Genomic DNA, 6,000 nt, shown 5'->3' with positions numbered 1-6,000 from the left:
CACTCAGGCCCCAGCGATCAGTATTATTTTTATTGGAGGCACGAAGAATCTGCCACATTTTTCTTAAGCAACACTTGTGGCGTCTTTCTGTTCAGAAAGAGTGAGCTTCGCAATCAGCACAGTTGTGTGTGTGTTTTTGTACATATCATCTCTGAGTGCGATGTGCGATGTTACGAATTTCTGTCGACGGAAATGACGCCAAAGCTGCACATGCGCGGCTGAAGCAAACCAATTCTTTCCGCTTCGCTTCCTTGCTTGTAGACGCTTTCGCCGTACTGGATTTTGTAGCCTGATTAATCAATAACTAAACAGCTGTCGGAGCATTCGCCGTCAATATCATTTTGTGCTGCTACTCGGCAAACCAGACGGACGTGTTTGCACATAAACTTTGTTGAATCAATACAGCTACATGCGAAAGCATCAATACAGGTTTGACAGTCATGGCGCCTCAGCTCGTATTTGCATGAACTATTTTTATTTTCTTCAAGCAGTATGTCTCATTACCTTTCTGTGAGAGCACTTTCCGCGTATCATTTTTGCAAACCATGTTTTCGACGGTGAGCTGCACTTTGCCACAGCCTTATAGCCGAAAGCTTTGATGTTACTTTGCTTTTATTTAAATATGTTACTCTTGGCATACAATTTGTCCCGCAAGTACCGAATCAGTGAACAAATAGGAAAATCTAATCGTTTAGATATGTGTTTTATTATGTGTGAATTTGTTCTAAGTGCATGCTCGTATTTATATCCGCCCAGTGGCACTAGCAATAGGCCCAGATGATGACAATTTATGGAGGTTCAAAAAAAAAAAAAAAAAAAAAAAAAAATTGCAAGTCTCAACAATTAGAGTCGTCTTGCATTTGATTGTTATCCTCGTCAGACAAATTCTGAAAAAGCTTTTTCTATTCCATTATTGATCTAATAATTTTGTAAACTTCCGTCCATTTCCCGCATCCTGTGATTTTGGAGATACATTTTTCTGCAAGCGGCTGTCAACATCACAGGAACAATACAATGTTTCGGTGGCTCCATGATATTCTACAAGACGTTGTGAAACACCTCTGCCATCTCGGAAATAAATACTTTTTGACTTAAGAGGGCGCACCGCAAAGTAATTCAGGACCTTTAACAAATAGCACGAAGATCACCCCTGTTCCAAAAGATGGCACAATTCGTCCAGTACAAGAAGAATTGTTAGATGAAAACTAGCGACATTTAATCAAAGTGTACAGTCCTTGTAAATGCAGTTCGTACCGTACTGACATAATTTCTGTCTGATCCCCATTCATTACAACAAACTTGATTTCATCATGAAGCAGCTGTAGATAACTCTCCGATTTTGAGCGCTGATATCTTTAGAGCTTAAATTCCCCGTCTCAGTACTTCAGACTTGCTATATTGTGCAGATGTTTTTGACAACACGTAGTTTTAGTGCATCGTTTGTAAAACAGACGCTCACGGAATCTACGACGTCATCGAAAATTATTTTTATTGAAATTTTTGTAGCGATTTGCTCACTGCCTTCAATTTAAGCGGGGCCTAGTTTTGATTGATGGCTGCTGTGTGTGTCTTGCAAAAGGAAACAGTAATTCTACTTGTTGAATTGCACATAACGTCCATGCTGGCTGGGTAGTTAACACCAGTTTTGTTACTACCCAACGGCTTCTGACGACGCTAAAGTAATTTGTTTCTCTGGATTTGTGAACACCATTACAGTGGAACCGTTATCTACATGTTGTGCACAAAATGATCCTAGAGTTTCGTGGCCTGTGGGAATCTCTTGATAAACCTAGTTATGTTGACACACACGTAAAGTCGTTCTGCACACGTATAGTTCGCCCAATGACGAAAGGAGACCTAAACAGCTCATTTATTTATCGTCTGCTGATCACAAATGAAAACAATAACAAGCAGAAAGCCCGCTCAAAATGCTGCGTTCTGCGCATGCGTATTTAAACCTACTGAGCATGCGTAGAACCAGGGCAAGCTACAACACTTCCTATTTCTCCCCGGTGGATAAATCGTCCGCTAAATCCACAAGTTCACCACAAGGTTAGAAATGACCGTGGCACAAGTGCCGCCCCCTGTACGCTAAGCTCCGCCCCCCTGCCCTCCACAAACCCCGCCCAACCGTACTTTACATCAAAGTTTACATCCGAGGATTACGTTAAATACACAGACATGCTAAAAATATTCAGTAGTTAGCACGAAATTTAATTGTATTCCTATACTATTGTAAAAATTAATGTGTGTTATTAACAAAAATAAAAGTATCTTAAGCGAATTCAGTAGCTGAAGAATCACCTTCAGTAGAAAATAACTGAAGTATGAGTGTGATATTTGTTAATTCTAATGCGGGACGATTTTTGAGAAGTAATTCTCATAATATAATATAGTCACGCAAGGAAATATCAGAGATAGCAAATCAAGAAGACCTAATGCTAGTAAAACTGTTACGTTGGTAGTAAAACCGAGGATACAGTCGATAAATTCGATTTTCATAAAGTTGTACAAAAAAATAAATAGACTTAGACTTCAGACCTCTTGGTTATATGTATGTGAATTCTGAGTAACTAATCAAAACTAAAGAATGTGAGAGTGGCTTAAAGTAGAAATGTATGATAACAGCAGGAAGATATTTCAATACGAGTGATTATGTAGTTCATTAGTATTTGCGTCAGTTATACTTGAATATTAACTTACGAAGTTTTTATAAATGAAATTTAACTTGTGAAATGGGATTCCTGCAACATTAGGAACAAGGGATTAATTTAAGGGACTTTAAGTCATTGTGGCTGATGCTGTGTGATCTGCTGGTGTTGTGGGAGCTGTTGAAAACTATACAAACGCCTCAGATCATCTGTATTGTCACTATTAGAATTGCTGTGCCCATAGTTCCGCAAAGGTTTCTATTTTGTCTGTGTGATTCCGACCAGATAGTTTTGTCACACAAAGAGCCGTGTTAATATAAGAGACGCGCTGGAAGTGTGGGTTCATGTGGCATTAATGAATGCTCATACTTTCCTTGATGGCTTTCCATCCATGAAATTCTTACGTGGATCGTACTGCAACAGCTTGAGTGACGCTGAGAACAACACAGTGATCTAACTGCCCAGTGAAAGTATAGTCAAAATTTGTATTTTGTCATATATACTGTCTGAATTCCACCCGCCAACTACTCAACAATTCTGCTTTCCCAAAGTTCTTCCAGTCATTCATATTTCAGGTTGTCACATAACATGCATCAGAACCAAGACTGCAGTTTTCTGTTTTTGCCTTGTGTGCTTTTCGTGTGGCTGTGCTTGCTGTCTGCAGAGGGGTGTGTGTTAATGTAAAGCCCTACTAAATTTGTTTTCCAGTTGACTCTGCTTGGTCCCAGAGTCATAGTAATGTATTTTGAAGTGTATTTAACTTTCATAATTTTCAGACAAGTAATTTGCAATGGACTTGTCATGTACTTTCACAGACTGGTGGTCTTTCATATCTTGCCAGGGTTACTGAATGTAGAAAATGTGAAAGAAATCAGAAACGATGTAGTTGAAAATTCTTATCTTTTGACTGTTTACATAGAGCAATCCATTAATGGGTCTGTTTTCATTGCATAATTAAGCAGTTAGTCTCTTCCCCACCCCCCTTCCTTTTGTAAACCCTGTGACCTAAAATAATTGCAAGTTTTATGAAAAAGCAGGACAAGTAATTCAGCTGAGTAAAAGCCCTCCTTCCACTCCACTCCCCTCTTCACTTTATACAAGTTCTTGGAATGTAGTAAGTAGGCTCTCACTGTATGATTAGCATCTGATTTGAAGCATGTGCCAATCTATGTTCTTCAGCATTTCTGTGACACACTTCTGATAGTCACGTAAACCTGTGACAATTTGTGCTCACCTTCTTTGCAAGCAACCAATACTGGCAGTTAGCCTTGTTTGGTATGGGTCTCGCACAATTGGGTAATATTCCAAAATGGGCTGCAGAAGTGATTTATAAGCTATCACCTTTATAAGGAGATTGCATTTCCCAGTTTCCTGCCAACAAACCAAAGTCTGCCACCTGCCTTGCCTACTATGGAGCTAATGTGATCATTTCATACATTTTTACACCCAAATATTTGTACAATTTGACTGACTAAAAGTGTGACTCACTGATGTTGTAGTCACATGTTACTACATTTCCCAATTTTTGGAAGTGCATAATTTTACATTTCTGGCCATTTAAAACGAGTTGCCAGTCTTTTTATCACTTTGCAATATTACCAAAATGTGACTGGATATTTGTACAGCTTTCTCTGGGCAATAATTTCTGTAAACAACTGCTTCATCTGCAAAAACTCTTGAGGTTACTAGTAATATTGTCTACCAGATCATATACAACATGAGAGGCAAGGGTCTCAACTCACACTCCTGGGGCACACTTGATATTACCCATACTTCTGCCAATGACCCTCCATCTCAGATAATATGCTGCATCCACCCTATGAATAAATCCTCAGGCGAGTCTAGAATTATGTCTGATATTACATAAAACTGTATTTTGATTATAACTGGTGGAGTACCAACTTGACAATAAATCCGTCTCTTTTGAAGCGTAAGAATTCACCTAACACTGACAGGCAATGCTAGCAACATAAATTTGCCCTGTGGTGCTTGTATCACATTGCACAGAAATTTTATGAACTCATATAGGCTGGATGAGTCGAACAACAGGGCTATGGTAATAACACTTCAGAAATTATGTAGCCACAACTCTTTTGTGTCCCGAAAAGCTTTATTAAGGTCTGCCTGTTTAGAATGCTTTTGTGCCATCTCCTGAAACTGTGCTTTTTATGCCATACTAACACGTTTTAGATGTACTGGAACATGCATCCCTATCTTCCATTGTGTGACAGTAACTAGTATTCGTTGAGCTGAGAAACGGTCATGAATATTTATTATGTCATGTGGACAATAGTTATCCTGTAAGGATGCAAGGATGCAGCTCCAGAAACACATTGACATGAAAAACAGTTACCGTTTCGAGGTCTACAGTGTCCCGGACATAGTGGTCACTGTTGAGGATATCCAAATTTTGAAACAATACCCAGTGGGGATGCAGATCATTGCACCAAATGTGTATTCAGTATTATGCTTGATAACAATGTGGGCAACAACTTTCATAAGTGCAGTATCGCATTCGCATGAATGCTCCACTATCATTGCAGTCCAAACTGTAGTAAAGATCCTTTAATAACAGTCAGTACACTAGTGCCTGTATGGATGTATTTGTCATGCCAAAGGTGTCTTTTGTATGATACCAGGGGTATCTGCACAGAAAAGTAGATGCAGAGAAAATGTTGTTGTACTATAGTACCAACGTAGATGCAGAGAAAATGTTGATGTACTATAGTAAAAAAAAAAAAAAAAAAAAAAAAGTGAAATATATACCTGTGCTTCTAGATTGTGGCCATATTCAAGGTGATGTTCATTATTCTATCTCAGTCATTCTGAACTTGTATCAGGTTTCGTGGTGTGATGTTGAATTTTTAACGTGTCAGGTCCCAATGGCCCACATCTTTTTTTCACGAATGTGTTGTAGTGTCACTAAGCCTTTTTTTTAGGCTGCAAATTATGACGCAACAAACCACTACCACAAAGGCTGATCAAATTCACATTGAAGTTCTGTTAGCTGGCAATGACATCTACAGTGAAAATAAGGCAACACAAAATTGAGAAAACCACAATTTCTTGTGTAATAAAGTATGCAAAAAGGAACAAGAAAACAGCTTAGTATTTTTGATCTTGCAAAATTTTATTAGAGTGCTATAATTCAGTTTTCTTACAAAAATTTACTTGTAGTTACATACTGTATATTGAAAGTGGAGAAAGAAACTACAGTGTTGATATCAATGTCAAATTTCCTGTCATGATCTACATTGGTGTCATATTTCGTGGTGTGAATGATCTCCAAAATGTGTTTGTCAGTTGTAATCAGTCCTGTGCACACATCATCAATTACAAATTTGACTGG

General features: G+C 38.5%; 1 protein-coding gene across 1 annotated transcript in view; it reads left to right on the top strand.

Moving 5' to 3' along the window:
• The first annotated feature begins 228 nt into the window (after positions 1 to 228).
• The window catches only part of LOC126299359 (uncharacterized), a 168,669-nt gene continuing 162,897 nt past the window's right edge, over positions 229 to 6,000 (top strand). The window contains exon 1 of the transcript XR_007552786.1: positions 229 to 429. The gene's annotated coding sequence lies outside the window, so the exon portion shown is untranslated. The remainder of the gene's footprint in view (positions 430 to 6,000) is intronic.

This window comes from Schistocerca gregaria, chromosome X (assembly GCF_023897955.1).
Source record: "Schistocerca gregaria isolate iqSchGreg1 chromosome X, iqSchGreg1.2, whole genome shotgun sequence".
In the NCBI taxonomy this organism is placed as follows: Eukaryota; Metazoa; Arthropoda; class Insecta; order Orthoptera; family Acrididae; genus Schistocerca; species Schistocerca gregaria.
The sequence above is the reverse complement of the archived record's forward strand: the minus strand, read 5'-3'. Positions and strand labels throughout refer to the sequence as shown.